A 16,843-nucleotide genomic window follows, 5' to 3' on the forward strand; every position below is an offset into this window, starting at 1 on the left:
TTGGGACATTTGGGGCCCAGAAGTCCGGTTTTCCCCTTTAAAACTTAGGTTTCTGCTCCTCGGCCGGTCCCTTAGGTCAGTAGGTCCAGCAGGGGTCGCAGTTCAAGTAACCAATCGCTGCTGGGGCATGGGGCGGGGCCACAGCGCCCCGCCCCCTCCTCCCAGCCCTCCCTCCCCAACCTACCCAGGTCCGGCCTCTTTCGCACCTGCGTGTCCCCCCGCTCGCGCGCGGGTGCAACCTCTCCTGTCGGCTCTAGCTGGGAGGGTTTTTGGCCTCCCCTCTCGCGAGATCGCCTCCAGTTGCGGCCGCCGCCGCTCCCGGCCGCTGAGTGGCGGCGTCTGCGCAGCCGCCATGTTCGGTTGCTATGCTGTGGCCTGGGAGACGGGGTGTGCTTGAGGGAGGAGGAGGAGACGGAGGAGGAGGAGGAGGAGGTGGAGGAAGAGGAGGAGGAGAAGGAGGGGGGAGGTTGAGCTCCTCTTGCACTCTCACACACAAACGCTGCCCCGGATTACCCGCCCGCTCACACCGCGCTGCGCGCTTTTCCGCTCCTCGCGGCCCCCCCACATTGTTCTCTCAGGACTCCTGGGTCCCCGGGGGCTGAATTCCGGGCCTGAGTCGGGGACAGGAGAGACTTGGCTTTGGCCGAAGGGTCCGAGGTTTGGGGCCAGGCCCCCCGCCCCGGGGCTCCCCTCCCCCACGGCACTTTGGGGGTGTGTGGATTATCTCATCCCCGCAGGGAGGTGGGAGAGCGCGCCGGCCGCCCGCCTCCCTCCCGCCTCCCCGGCGGCGCCGGCCCGCTGCAGCCCCGCAGTATGAGGTGGTGCTGGCGGCTCGGGGCCGTGGCGCGGCCGCTGCGGCGGCGGCTGCTGGGGGGCCGCTGAGGGAGCCCCCGGGAGCCGCGCGGCGGACGCGCTTCGCCCCGGCGCGCCCGGGCCTCGAGGCTTTTTTTCTCCAGCCGAGAGGACGCGGCTGTGCACCGAAGGTAAGAGGCTCTGGGGTTCCGGCCGGCGTCTCGGCCCTGCGAGGCGCGCGAGGCTGTTACCTGGGTGTGGGAGGCGAGCCAGGTAGGGCAAGCCGGAGGCACTAGGTTGATTTCAGAGAAGGGGAAAAATGATGCTTGTACCCCCGCCCCCCTTTCTTCTCGGGACCTCTGCTCCCGCAGCTCCTGGGGTTAATGTTGGAATCTGTTACGGGTGAGCGAAGGGAGAAGGGAGAAGGGAATGGAATCGGTGCGGAGATGGAATGTTCCACAGTACCTAAACTCTAGGTAAGGTTTTGGAATCTTCTGAGTTTTCCATCGTTGGTAGGCTTCCTTTTTGGTTTTGTTTCTGTTTTTTAATGGGCTCATGTGAGTGCTTCTTGCTTCTGCTGCATGGGCAAACTGTCTCTACCGTTGAAGTTTTAAGCCTCTTGTGATTCCACCGGTATATTCTTGTGTTTAGGAATCTGTAGTTGGGCCAAAAAAAAAAAAAAGTTGAGATGTAGCTAAGTAGACGATACCGATGCATTTCCCAAGGTTTCCTTAGGATGGAACAGTTTACAGTTGCAAAGATACATGTATCGGTGTTTCTGCGAAATTTGAAATGGGAGGCTTTTATGTGTTGGGTTACCTTATATTGTGACACCAGTACAGACAACGAATTGTAGGCTTTTCAAGCGCTTGTTCAGGGGAACCTGTATATCTGCAATGTACTAACTGCTTTTAAATCAGACTTGGAGTAATATTAGGTTTATGTGACCAGATCGTGGGTCTAGCTGAAACAGTGCATTTAAAACGTGTTTATGGGGGCGGGGGGAAACCTAACCCAAAAGCCAACATATCCGACTTACAAAAGATGATTTAAGGGAAAAGATCATGGAACAGTAAAAGCCCAGATTTTTTACCCTAAGTTTTGAACCTTAACGTGTCAAAGAAAAAAAAATTATTTTTCTTTTTTTTTTAAGGGAGGAGGAACTGACCTTAAAATAAGTGATTGCTCAGTCCAAGGTGTGCTTGCTTACTGGAGTAGAGCTAGATGTATCAGTTAGATCTTGAATTTGATGAATATAAATTTAACCTATAGATTTTTTTCAAAAAAGATTTTTCATAAGCAGAAGTTTGTGTATTGTATAGAACTTCTTTACTGACTCATAATAAAAGAGTGCGGTCTTTTGTCGATCCCACCATTTTTTGTCAGAATAAATTCATGCTCCAGTTACCACAAAGCTGTTTTTATGTCTCTGTTTTGTTTGTTTGTTTGTTTGTTTTTAATGACACACATATCTTTGTTACCGTTTTTCACTGAAACATGTGTGGTCCCATATTCTCATGTTCTTGAGTGGTTTGGTTTATAAGAAGAAAATCATAGTCTCTTAGTACATGGAGATATTTATGATTTAGCTAATCTGTTTTAAACATTTGGCCAGGAGCTAAAACACAAGGAGCCATGACTATTTTGTCATATTTATTAATGTTGAGTAGGCTACAGTTTATTAAGTTGGAAAATCACACGTTCTTCAAAAGTAGTAATGGAGAAGATATAACTTTCTTATTGCCTGCTTTCTAACCTGCTTAGCTTCTGGGCTGTGGGTATAGAATTGTTTCATACTTGGTTTTTTATGTTCTAACTGAATATCTTTTAAAATGTGCCTACTAACTTTGTTACTTCAAATTTGTGACACCCAATTTCTAATTTAGGCTAGGCATAAAACCAGCATTGATTGAACACACTTGCTAAAAATACTTTCTGGGTCAGATGTACTTAGAATGCAGCCTCAGGAAAATTCATTTGACCTATTCTAATGTGACCAATGTACACTTCATTATTATTGAAGGACTTTAAAAAATTACAGACTGTCACAAATTAGATTTCATCGGTTCAGACATAGAAGCCTGTTTTCAATGTATAAAGTGCTTTATGTAGGATAGTAATAAAGACTTTTTTCATCAAAAAAAAATTTATGTGACTCCCCCCCATTGAATATTGTTAGTCTTTATGATTTGTATATTCAGAATATTTTAGTTTTGTCTAAAAAAATTATTTGAGTTGTAAAGTGACAGTACAAGGTGCAGTGTTATCTCTTTGGCATTTATTTGACTTATTCTGAACCCTTTATGGGGGAGCATTGGTCATGTTTTTGAGTAAATTATCTTTAAGGACTGAGGTAAGAGAATGCCAGATAAATTTCAAGGAGACACTGGGAGGACACTCCCCTGCCCCCCCTTTTGCGAGTTGATATGGTCCGTTTTAAGCAATAAGAAAGCTTTAAAAAATATGTAGAAATCTTGTTTTGTGGATGTTTAAACACGACTGTTTAAAAGTTCTTTAATTTTTTTGTGTTAGTTTTTAGGAGTGTAAAATTGGTGACCTCATGCGAAATGGCAAGTCTGTTTAACTATGTGGCTAAATATGAATTGTTGTCCCTACGTAAAATTTAGTATTGGTGGAAATTCACTGGCTACAAACTGAGTTGAATTTTGTTGTTTTTCTGGGTAAACGCATACATGATGTAAAATTTTTTATATGCTGTAGTCTAGATTTGTTAAATTTGTCAGTTTAGTAGATTAAGCTGTGAAGCCTTGAAGGTTAGTTTAACACACTGGAAATCCTTTTTTATTACTGTTTACCTGGAAAGTATTGTAAGATGAAGGTGTTATTTCTTCATTTAATATTCAACTAGTGCAGATGGTGATAAGGAATATAATGTACAAGTACTGTAGAATCGTCTATTGGTTTGGAAGTTCAGGATCTAGGAACAGTGTAAGTTCAGGATCTAGGAACAGTCTAGTATATTTCTTTTCCTTTGCATGGTCAGTCAGTATAGTCATATATACAACAGGGTGGGAAATAAGAGGGGATATTTATTACATTCTCTAAACTTTGTTAGAGGCATCTCCCTCCCCCACCTTCATTCTTCATTTTGTTACTCCTAAGTAGCAACGCTAGAAGAAAGGTGTAAGTATTTGAAAAAATTGGTAGGAACAGATTGAAAAGTAGGTGCTGTGGATTATCTTAAGGGGAAGATACTAATTTGGGCATTCTTGTGTTTGTATCTTTTAACCAAGAAGTTATATAGAGGAGTAGAAAGATAGAAGGATACACAAGGGAAGTGTTTAATGTCCATTATGTGCCAGATAATGTAAAGGAGCATTTTGTGTTGTCTTACGTAGTCATCAAGTACACTTTGTGAGGTAGGTATTATGAATTCCCTGCTTCCTCCCTCCCCCAAATGGGGTCAAAGAGCAATTAAATAACTAGGACCACACTGCAATAAGTAGAATTGAAACTAGGTCTGTCTGACGCTGAAGCTTATTCTGAAGAATAAGCTGTCCAATTAAACTTTCTACAGTGATGGAAATACTCTTTTTCTGCACTGTCAGGTATGGTAGCCGTTAATCATATGTGGCATGGAGCACTTGAATGTGACTGTCCTGCCTGAGGAACTGAATTTAAAATTGTATTTAATTTTAACCAGTTTAAATTTAAATAACCAGATGTTGCTAGTGGCTATAATATTGGATAGCACAGCTTTAGATCTTGCTGCCTAGAAAATCTGAGTTTTAGTATTGAATCTTCCACTAGTTTATATATGACATTAAGCAAATTATTTGATTTTGAGCCTCAATTTAACCCATTGGGAAAATGAAGAGGTTGTCACTGAAAAGATTATCTCCAGCATCCCTTCTTGCTCTAGAGTTCTGTGATTCTTACTAAAATATACAGTGGCACTTAATATTTGAAAGCATTGTATCTGAAAGGATTCCTCTTACCAATATATTTACCCATTATTTAAACTTTTTTCTTTAGTTATTCTTTTTCAGAAGGGTAATATGTATAAAGCACACATAATGGATAATGGATTCCCCCCTCCTGCCTCCCCCCTCCCCTCCAGTTATTAAGTATTGTTTAAATTCAAGGCAGTGCTTTCCTTGGAACAAAGTTTGAATTTTTTTTTTTTTAATGTTTATTTTTGAGAGAGAGAGAGAGAGAGAGAGAGAGAGAGAGAGAGAGAGAGACAGCGTGAGTGGGAGAGGGTCAGAGAGAGACACAGAGAGAGGGAGACAGAGAATCCAAAGCAGGCTCCAGGCTCTGAGTTGTTAGCACAGAGCCTGACACAGGGCTTGAATCCATGAACCATGAGATCATGACCTGAGCTGAAGTCAGATGCCCCACCAACTGAGCCACGCAGGCGCCCCTGAAGTTTGAATTTTTAAATATTTTTTTTGAATTTTTAAATTTTTATTTCAGCATGCCACCTTCCCATTTAAGAACGTGTCTGTTACAGTTCCCTGTTACTTATCAAATTAATTCCAAACATATCAACTTGGCCTTGAAGGCTTTCTACCCACTTCATCTCACTAGCTTTGTTTCCCATTCTTGCTTAAAAAGAAAATACTCTTGTGTTTTCCTCTGCCCTTGTTTCCTCAGTTGAAACATTCCTGTCTCCAATTCATGTGCCTCCTCTTTAAGTCTTCCTCAAAATTCAGTCTTTTTTCCCTGGAAGAATGCTGCTTAATCCAGTCATGATTGACAGGTTTTCAATCCTAGTAATAAGCACCCTGGGCTTAATATATGATTTTTAAATACAGTTAGTTGAGTACATCCTTCTTAAGTTTTTACAATGTTACCTGTTCTGTGTCCTTAATAAAAATATATAAAAAAAATTAAAATGGGAGTTCTTTTTTACTGCCTCAGGAGTTCAGTTCATTGCCTAGCAATTCGGCTTCAAAGAGTCGCTAATATAAAAAAATGATACTGTCACAACATTCACCCTTAATTACCATTTAATAGATATTTTTGTTTTTTTTTTTCCAGGCAATTGTCCATACTTTTAAAATTAAGTTGTATGGTAGAGATACAGTTTTGAGTTTAATATATTTGAAACATATAGTAGAAGCATTGCAATGTAGGAAAAAGATGATAGACTTTGAAGTCACATTGATGTAGGTTGGAATCTGATCTCAAAAACTTTGGACAAATTATATAACCCTCAAGCCTACTTCCTTGTCTGTGAAATTAGGATAAGAATACTTGTCTTTGAGTTGTTGTAATGATTAGGATAATATGTATAAAGCATGTAGTACTCTTTAAATAGAAAAGATGGTCAATAAATGGTAGGTGATCATATTTTTCTCATTTTCCCATTCCCATCATGAGTATAACTTAAACAATTGCTTAGCAGTTCAGATGATTTATCAATCAGGTGATTGATTTAGTCATTTACTTTTTGTTAAACATTTTGCCGTTTCTGAAATTTCTACTCCTATAATCTACAGTGAGTATCTCTGTGCTCATAGCTTGTTTATTTCCTCAGTTTAAAACTAGGATAATGGTCCAGTGGTATGAATATTTCTATGCCAGGTTTCTCTCAGAGAAATGGGCAATCTTGTTTTGGAAAAAAAAATGCTAATTAGATTGTAAAATTTTACCTTATGGTTTTAATTAATGTATTTTGGAAATTTTGGCTTATTGGGGGAATGACATAGTAAACACTCATTTATATGTGAATTAAACAAATATTTGAATGTCTGTTATAGGGATCAGTGGTATACAGGTAAATAGGACATGATTGTTGTCCTTGAGCTCTAATTCTAGGATGGTAACACATGTCAACAAACAATTACAATTCATAGTGACAAGTGTAATAAGATCTGGGGGAAATGAGATGTGGCATTTGAGCAGTGTCTTGGAGGACGGGTTGGAAGTGATCTGGGTAGAGAGAACAGCATGTACAAAATGTCAGAAGTATGAAAGGGTGCATAGTGTATTTGGAAAAATACAGGTCGTCTTGTATATGTGTGTCTTTGTGGGCTGGCTCTTGGTGTCTGATTTTGTGTGGAATCTGTGTTCCTGTATGTGTGTGTCGACTATGTGGATGAAACCTTCCGAGGGTCCTTATTTGGGCTTTGAGTGGAATTATAGTAAGAACTGTAGAACTTCCCAACTGGTGTGCCATGAATGGTTCACATGTGTGCCAGAGAGCAAGGTGTACCCATCAGGCTATCGGTCCTGGGCATATTGGAACCCCTAGATGGCTTCTTTTGACCTCCTATAGTGTTGGCTTATTCCAGTGTCCTAAAAATTATTTTCTTTGGTGCCAAGTTGGGAAAAGATTGGGAAAGGTACTGTGTTCTAGAGGCTCTAAGTATTGGCAAGTTTATGGTACCCACTCACCCCTGGCATTCCCACATGTAATAAAAAGTATAACCAATATCAAATCCTAAAATAAACACAAAGGAGATCAAATCAAAGTCCCCTTTTTAACCTGCCTTTCTTCTCTCCCCCCTTCCCCCCCCCCAGTAATTACTACTTGATTGTTTTGTGTGTGTGTGTGTGAAATATCTTTTTGGTACTCCTTTTAGGTGTACTTTTTGCTAGTGCCCTACACAAATGTTTAGTCTGCCTCTTAGGAAATCAGAATTTGCATTAGGGAGCAATTATCCATATTTAAATAATGGAATAAGATTAGATGTGGGTTTTGAAAGGTAACTCCTGACTTGTAGATAATGATGCAAGGATGTAAGGATGGTGCAAACATGAGGCTAGAGAGACCAGTTAGGATGCCCTTGCAGTGGTCCAGGTGAGAGATTACAGCTGGAAACGGGGAAATGAAAATGAGGATGTGGGACTAGAACCGAAAACTGATTAGGTAGTTTCACTAGAACTGAGTGTCCATTTGGATATAAGGGAAAGAGGAAAAGAGTTGATGATGATACCAAGATTTCTTCTTTGGGCAGCTCTAAGGCCAAATAATTTTTATTGAGTACGTACAGTGAGCCATGCATTTTGCTAGGCACAAGGTTGTCATGAATTCTTACTGAATTTTAAAAATTAATTTATTTTGAAATAATTTCAAACCTATAGAAAAGTTGCAAGAACAGCACAAAGAGCTCTTGAATCTCCTTCAACCAATTTTTTCCTTGAATTATTCTTAGTAAAAATATTTTCCTTGAATAATTTTACACACACACACAGTATATACCATATATATACCATATGTGGTATATACTCTGTATATAGTGTATATACTGTGTGTGTGTGTGTGTGTGTGTGTACACAAGTTAAGCATGCAACATCTTTGTGCGTGGCTCGTGGTAGTGGGCCCAAGTGTGGCCTTTTCTTCCAGATGCCCAAAGAAGGAACTTTTGTCTTTGACCCTTTCTCTCTGCTATATCTTAGTGGATTCTCAAATTTTAGTGAGACTACCTAGTTATCTCATTTCTGGTCTCTCATTTTCATCCCTACTTCCAGCCATTTCAGAGGAATGTACCATTTTTTATTTCATTGGCCTGTTTCTGAACCATTTGAAAGCAAGTAGCACACATGATGCCCATCACTCCTAAATAATCAGTGTGTCTTTACCAAAACCTGGATAGTCTCTTATATAATTACCAAATCAGACAGTTAACATTGATATAACAGTGCCTTCAGATTGCCAGATGCCATTCAGAATTTTCCAGTTGTCCCAGCAGTTTTTCTCTTTTCTTTTTGGTTTAGGATCCAACTTAGGATCTTACATTACATTTAATTATAATGTGTCTTTAGTCTCTTCAGTTTGAAACATTTCCTCAATATTTCTGTCTTGTATGACCTTGACCTTTTTTATTCTGAAAGATATCCCTTCGCTTCGGTTCATCCGTTGGTTTGCTCATGTGTAGACTAAATGCGTTGTTGGCAGGAATACCATAGAAATGATGTGCTGTTCTTAGTCTGTCACTAGGATGCATACAGTGTTGTCCCACCACTGTGATGTTTACTCTGAACACATTGTTATGTTCATGTTTACTGAGTTTCTACACTGTAAAGTCATCATTTTTACTTTTGTAATTGGTATGTCTTTTGTGAGAAGAGCTCCAAGGCTCCAAGTATTTGATTCTTCCTCAAACCTCCATCCATCAGTCTATGGGACCACTGATGACTTCTGCATTCTGCCTGAATCAGCTACTACTATGAAGGTTGCTGTCTGCATTTACTGTTTGATGTTCTGCTGAAAACACATGTCTCCCTTCTTCCCCATGCATTTATTTATTCATTCATTTTTTTATATCAATATGTACTCAAGGATTTCTATTCCTATTCGGTGGGTTGTATTGTTATTTTTAATTTTTTTGTTGTTGTTATTGTTGAAATTGTCTTAGATTTGGCTAGTGGCACTGCCCCCCACCCTCCCCCCAAGATGGCTCCTGAGTCTTTTTGATATGTCCCCATCCTTTGAGTCTTTCCTTACTTTCTGGCACAGGATGTTCCAGACTTTTTCTGGCACAGGATGTTCCAGGTTTTTTGTTGTTGTGTTTTTTTGTCTGTTTGTTTTTAAGGTTACAGACAGCTTAACATTTGGGGGATTAAGAGAAAGAAACTATAGTGGTTATTTCATCCAGTGTGCTTGGCAGTGGGGTTACAGAATGAATAAGACATGATCTTTATTTTCAAGGAGATTATACTTTCTTTGGAGGAACTTAAAATTTATTATAGTGCTAGAAATATATACAGATAAATCATAGTTATGTTAGTATATAGCTAAAGTATGTACAGATAAGTCATAATTAATAAGTGTAGCACAATATATTACCAAACTCAGACTTCTCAAATATTTAAAAATTTATTTAAATTTTATTTCCTTTTTTAATTGTTAGTATGTCTGGTTCAAATTTTAAAATAATGTAAAAAGGTATGTATTTAGAAGTCTTTATTTATTTTTTAACGTTCATTATTTATTTTTGAGAGTCAGACAAAGCATGAGCCAGGGAGGGGCAGAGAGAGACAGAAAATCTGAAGCAGGCCCCAGGCTCTGAGCTGTCAGCACCGAGCCCAACATGGGGCTCCAACCCAGGAACCGCAAGATAATGACCTGGGCCAAAGTCAGTAGCTCAACTGACTGAGCCACCCAGGCGCCCCAAGAAGTCTTAATACTGTTCTGTCTCTCCCTTCCCTGCTCTCTATAGGTAGCCACTTTGATTTTTTGTATATTTTACCAGTATTTTTGCAAATAGAAAAGAAATAATAAATATAAATCACTGTTTCCCCCTACCTTTCTATGTAGAAGACAGCATATTATATTAATGTTTTATATCATAGTTTTTTCATTTAAAATATATGTTGGAGATCCCTTAACTTCAATATAAGGGAACTCTTCCCTTTTTTTTTTTTTTTTGTATAGTGACATGTTCAATTGTGTGGATATGCTATTAGGCTAACTGATTCAAATTATTTAAACTTTGCTCTACTTTTTTAGGCCCTTTTACTTGTGCAGCTCATTTACTTTCACCTCTTCTGTATGAACTAGTGCTCCCATGAGGCATTTTATTTTATTTTCTTCTTCTTCTTCTTCTTTTTTTTTTAAGTAGGCCTCACACCCAGCGTGGAGCCCAGTGTGGGGCTCGAACTCACGACCCGGTGATCAAGACCTGAGCTGAGATCAAGAGTCGGATGCTTAACTGACAGAGCCAACCCAGGTGCCCTCCATGAGGCATTTTACATCAGTGATCTGTGTTACTTTCTTCACTTAAAGGCATCTAATGAATGCCTAGTTGGAGAAGCATTTTAGACTTTGTGGCCAAGCAAAGGACTTCCTTTTTGTAGTAGCTTAGATGAAAAATGGAAGAAAAAGAAAAAGAGAAAGGGGTGAAACTAATATTTGTGTTTTAAAATATAGTATTTCATTTAATTCTCTCACACAACCCTGTAGAATAGGTAATGTTACCCCCTTTTTATAGGTGAAGAAGTTGAGGGTCAAAAAGTTGAGTTTGTTTAGACTTTCACAGCTAGAAAATGGCAGATTTAGGTTTTGAAAGTAGGTTAATTTGAGTCCAGAATCTGTATCTTTTCTGCTGCTGTCCTATTTTCTGTCTCCTATTTTTGAATTCCTGAATTCTAGTCTTATAACTGGAGCTCTCTGCTATCTCATAAGCCTTTCATCAAGAACCATGAAATTAGGCACATTTCCCTATTATGTTTTTCCTGATTGCTGGGATAGCACCTGCTTATCCGATCTCTACCACGAAGGCCCTGCTTGCCTGAATTGCTGACTATTGCCCACTAGTATAAGATGTGGATACTGTTTTTTAGCTCTCTGTCTAGATTGCCTCTCCTTATCCCTGAGTTTCCTTTTCTCCTTTTTTTCTACTGTATCCCTGTTACCATTTGAGCTTCAGTTTGGCAATATGAACCTTGGGCAAAACTTCTGAAATTTTGGTGGATGATATTTTTAAAAACTCATCATGTCTTGTTTGGACTTGTAAAATAGTCTCCTTAAAGTGCATTCTGCCATTGGTTTTGCCCTTTTTAATCCTCCTCGTCACTGTAGCCCGAGTAATCTGACATGGATATCCTATCACATTACACCCTGCTCAGAATTTTGTATTGGCTCTCTCTTCCTGTAAGATACAAGCTAAACTCATGGTCAGCCCTTGTCTGCCTCTCCAAGCTTCACTCCCATATTCCCAGTATTCACAGTGCCTTGCCTGTAATACGTGCTAATTAATACGGACTACACTTCAAGTGAGTAGAATGAATGAATTTTCCAAGGAGATTAAAATTATTTAGGAAATATTTTAGAATATTTTTAAATTCATGTTTTCTCTTTTAGTTATTTCTTATAGCATGGAAATAAAATATTTTTACAAACTCCAAGGATTCCCAAATTGTTTTATTTACATTGGAATTTAAAAAATCTCTATATTTAGTTTATTTACACTTCCAACTTTCTAGCCCAGTCCAGACTGTGATCAGTTACTGTGCTTGCTGCAGAAGCTACATAGGGAAATGGGGAATCTTCATTGGGATGGGTTTTGTGATTTGGAAAAGTTATTCTAGGTGATTGTGATATTATCACCTACCTTGCATGTAGATATTTTTATAGATTTTGATCTGTGTTAGCATAATTATTTACAAAGCAATTGTATAGATCAACAGTTCCTTATATGCAATTCTGAGATCCCCAAGGCCCTGAAAAAAACTTTTTAGAACTAATTTGACAGCCAAACTTGACCTAAACTGATGTGAGGCTACTGAGACTTTAATGTTTTTATTTTATTTATTTTCATTTTTGAGACAGAGAAAGACAGAGCATGAGCAGCGGAGGGGCAGCGAGAGAGGGAGACACAGAGTCTGAAGCAGGCTCCAGGCTCTGAGCTGTCAGCACAGAGCCTGATGTGGGGATTGAACTCACGAACTGTGAGATCATGACCTGAGCCAAGATTGGATGCTTAACCACTTTGGTGACTGAGCCACTCAGGTGCCCCAAGGCTACTGAGACTTTATTTATTTCACTTGCATTGAACATTCCTAGGGTACTCTAAGGAACTTTTAAATAATGTGTGGTTAATACTGGGTATTACCCTAGACCCAACTGTGAATGTTATTTAATATGAGGTATTTATGCATTATCACCTCTCTATAATCAAAATATTCTGAAATTCAGAAGTGTTTTGAAACCAGTAGTTTCAGATACAGGATTTTAGATCTGAACCAATTTTCATTACTTCCAGTTTCCTTAGCAGTGGGTGATAAATAGTAGTCTGTTTTATTTTGAATTTCTTTTTGATGATAATGTAGTTGAACTTTTTTCATGTGTATTCATGTGTATTTCATGTGTATTCATGTGTATTTCATTTCTTGTTGCATTCTTAAATTTTTTGTTCATTTTTCTGCTAGGATTTTAATGTTTTTTCTTACCAATTTATAATATTGTAGATACTGACTGGGTTTCTGTTAGCACAGAACCACTTGTGACGTATTTTAAGTTCTTTGTCTCTAACAAATCAATAGGAAATGCTATGAGTTGAACACTCATCTACTTATAGTATAAGGGAGATGACTGTGCTCCTATGCTCAAAGTGCCTTAATGGCATCTGGTCTTATTTTGAAAGCAGAAGCTTTTACCATGGCCTGCAAGCCCTTACATGATCTGTGGGTGCTGCTCTGTCTGACCTCTCTGACCACTCTTGTTCACTTTTTTCAAGGTGCACTGGCCTCTTTGCTGTTCCTGGAACATGCCAGACATGCTCACACTTGAGTCTTTCTTGGTTGTTCTTCCCTCTGCCTAGAACACCTTTTTTCCCAAGTGTTCCAGGCAGAGTATCCACATGACTCACCCTTACTTCCTTTCAAGTCTGCTTAAAAATGAATTTCTCAGTCATACTTTTTCTGAATATCCTATTTAAAATTGTATCCCTGGGGGCACTTGGGTGGCTCAGTTGGTTAAGCGTCTGACTTCAGCTCAGGTCACAATCTCACGGTCCATGGGTTCGAGACCCACATTGGGCTCTCTGCTGTCAGTGCAGAGCCCGCTTTGGATCCTCTGCCCTCCTCTCTCTGCTCTTCCCCCTTCCCTCTCTCTTAAAAGTAAACATCAAGGGGCACGTGGTTGGCTCAGGTGGTTGAGCTTCCGACTTTGGGTCAGGTCATGATCTCATGATTCGTGGGTTTGAGCCCTGCATTGGGCTCTGTGCTGAAAGCACGGAGCTTGCCTGGGACTCTCTCTCCCTGATCCTACCCCCTCATGTTCTCTCTCGCTCACTCTCTGAAAATAAATAAATAAAATATTAAAAAAAATAAAACTTTCTTAAAAAAATAAAAGTAAAAAAATAAAATTGTATCCCTATTTGCACATTCCATGCTTTACTACCTTATACTATATAATTTTATTTTTACTTATTAGAATGGAAGCTCCATAAGGACAGGGGCTTCTATTTTGTTTAGTTTGTTGATATATTTGTGTTGCTTCTCTTGATCTGGCACATTTTGAGACATTTGGTAGATAATGTTGAACAAGGAAAGGGTTAGAGGAGAATAAGGAGGAACATTTATCTAATTGTCAAACATATAAACAATTGAGGCTTCTAAAATTTTTTTTACAGATTTTTATTAATGAAATCAAAATATAATAGTAATGGTAGAATATGATTTTTTCATTGTATTGGTTTAGTAATGAGAAGAGTGTAATTCCTTTTTATAGGATAACATTTCACTTAATTAGGGTAATCTCTGCACATTGTGGGGCTCAAACTCACAGCCCTGAGATCAAGAGTCAAATGCTCTGTTGACTGAGCCAGGTGCCCTTGTAAAAACCATTCTTAATTCATGGCCCAAAAGCAAACAGATTTGGCTATTGGGCCATAGTTTGCTGACCCCTGGACTATGCCACTATTGCCCAAATTGGTGCAAACTCATCTGTAGCACAGGCCCAAGTATCTTTCCAGGTTTTTTTGTTTGTTTTTAAGTTTATTTATTTTTGACAGAGAGAGCACAAGTGGGGAGAGAGGCAGAAAGAAGGAGAGACAGAATCCGCAGTGTCATCACTGAGACTGATGCAGGGCTTGAACTCATGAACTGTGAGATCATGACCCGCGCTGAGATTAAGAGCTGGACGTTTAACCACCTGAGCCACCCAGGTGCTCATCTTTCCAGGTTTTGTTTTCCTGATGAGTTGTCTTGCATCCAACTGCATTACTGGTGTTTCTTGGATAGTTACTGGTTTGTGAGGCTTTTAGTAACCAGTACTCTGATTTAATTCTAGTGTAACTACAATATTTTGATAAAAGCGTAGTATTTCCAATTTTTTCCTAAAGTCAGTTTTGAGTGTTAAGACAGGTAGTACCCAGTGATGATGATGATAATAATAATGGCCAACATTTATTAGGTACTTTTAAGTGTCAGGCACTATGCTAAGGACTTAGGTATCACCTCATTTAATGCTCTTAGCAGCTCCTTTGTGAGGAAACTGAGGCACAGAGTGGTTTAGTAATTCCAAGGTATAAAGGTAGTAAGGATTTGAACCTTAAAACAGCCTGATTACTGAGCTCACATTCTTTTTTTTTTTTTTTTTAATTTTCTCTTTAATGTTTATTGTTGAGAGAGAGGGGCCTTGAACCTGGACCATGCGATCATGACCTGAGCCGAAGTCGTACGCTTAACCGAGTGAGACACCCAGGTGCTTCACTGAGCCCACATTCTTAACTACTAAGAAGTATTACTTCCCATGTATGCTAATAGTTTGTATTCTTACATTTTGAGCCCCTTTGCAGAATTCCCTCTCTTTTAATCTAACTTCATTTGTGAAGGACTGACAGTTATTTTCAACAGACAAGGACTCATGAGAACATATGAGGTAATAAGATGGTATTATGATTACATACAAAGTCAGGGCTTTCCCACTACTTAGACTTTACTCCACATTAAGAGGTACTTTTTACGTCATTCTCATGATAACTTCTATTTCATTCTACAGTTGACACTTGAACAACATGGAAGTTAGGAAGTGCTGACCCCCACACAATCAAAAATTTATGTATAACTTTTGTCTCCCCAAAAACTTATTAACTGCTAGTAGTCTGCTGTTGACCAGAAGCCTTACCGATAAACAGTTAACACATATTTTGTATGTTCTGTGTATTATATGCTGTATTTTTACAATAAGCTAGAGAAAGGAAGATGTTATGTAAAAAATCGTAAGGAAGAGAAAATACATTTATCGTACTGTACTGTATCAAAAAAAATCTGCATGTGAGTAGACCCACGCAGTTCAACCCTGTGTTAAGATTCAGCTGTATTCTTGTTTGTTGAAAAAAATACTGGTTTTGGCTCACTAAGTCGATTTCATAGCCAGTGAATCTCAACCTACAGTTTGAAACATTTCATTAAACATTTAGGTACTGTGAACTCTATTGTTTGTGTTCAGTTACAAAGGAAATTGCTTATATGAAACACTTGCTTTCTAAATGAAGGGTAAGAATTCTGGAGGCTAGTATTCCTTTTTTTCCCCCCACCTAAAAATGCTCTACACTAATAATGTAATGTAATATAATATGACTATATTATATAGTTAAATTAAATAATTAATTTTTACTTATTTATTTTATTTTATTTTATTTTATTTTATTTTATTTTATTTTATTTCATTTCATTTTATTTTATTTTAGAGAGTGTCAGAGGGAGAGAGAGAGGGAGAGAGAGAGAGGGAGAGAGCATCCCAAGCAGTCTCCATGCTCAGTGTGGAGCCTGGCACAGGGCTCAATCCCATGACCCTAGGAAAATGACCCAAGCCGAAATCGAGTCTGATGCTCAACTGACTAAGCCACCTAGGTGCCCCTAAGAGAATTTTTGTTGAAGAAGAAAGGAGCATCAAACCCTGAAAGACGATGATACTATATACACTAATGGCTGGCCCTTTTTGGACAAGGAAAAACAAGAATATTTTCATTGGCTGATGGTACTTATGAAAGATGGACTTTATTGTTGGTGTCTTATATGGAGATGACTAAAGAATAGAAATTTAGGAAGTAGGTTGGGAGAGGGGAAAACCTGGTGGCTGCTGAAATTGTTTCTAGTGCTTAGGTAATGAGCTACAGTCAGGAGAAAGAAACAGTAGTTTTTTGACTCCCTAAAACCGTTTGTTTATGTCTTTTTTAGTATATTGTTTTACTGGATTATTTAAAGTCTCTTTCTTCAACTAGACTGTGAGCTCACTGAGGGTGGAGACCTAGATGAATATAGATTTATATCTCTAGCATCTAATACTGTGTATGGCAACTAGGAGCTGTTGACATGTTTACATGAATAAACAGGTATATTGAAGGTACAGGATTACGGACCTCTTTGTGGGCTTTAGTGAGTCTAGGTATCTGTATCTCTCTCTTGTGCGTGTTCTCTCTCTTTCTGTCTCTCTCTCTCTCTCTCTCACACACACACACACATAGTCACATGGTACTTAAAATGCTGTAACGTATAAATAGGAAATAATGAGATATAAAAGATTAGTGAAAAAAGGAAAAGTCTCAGGTAAATAAATTTGACACAAGAAATGGTTTAAATTATATTCCAGGATTTATAGTTTAGAATGAATTTTAAATTTATATTGACATTG

General features: G+C 38.9%; 1 protein-coding gene across 2 annotated transcripts in view; it reads left to right on the plus strand.

Annotated features, from left to right (window-relative positions):
- The first annotated feature begins 363 nt into the window (after nucleotides 1-363).
- The window catches only part of PTPN4 (protein tyrosine phosphatase non-receptor type 4), a 217,005-nt gene continuing 200,525 nt past the window's right edge, over nucleotides 364-16,843 (plus strand). The window contains exon 1 of one of the 2 annotated variants that reach the window (XM_049616206.1): nucleotides 364-983. The gene's annotated coding sequence lies outside the window, so the exon portion shown is untranslated. The remainder of the gene's footprint in view (nucleotides 984-16,843) is intronic. The other variant, XM_049616209.1, reaches the window with a different exon arrangement.

Source organism: Panthera uncia, assembly GCF_023721935.1.
Source record: "Panthera uncia isolate 11264 chromosome C1 unlocalized genomic scaffold, Puncia_PCG_1.0 HiC_scaffold_3, whole genome shotgun sequence".
Classification (NCBI taxonomy): Eukaryota; Metazoa; Chordata; class Mammalia; order Carnivora; family Felidae; genus Panthera; species Panthera uncia.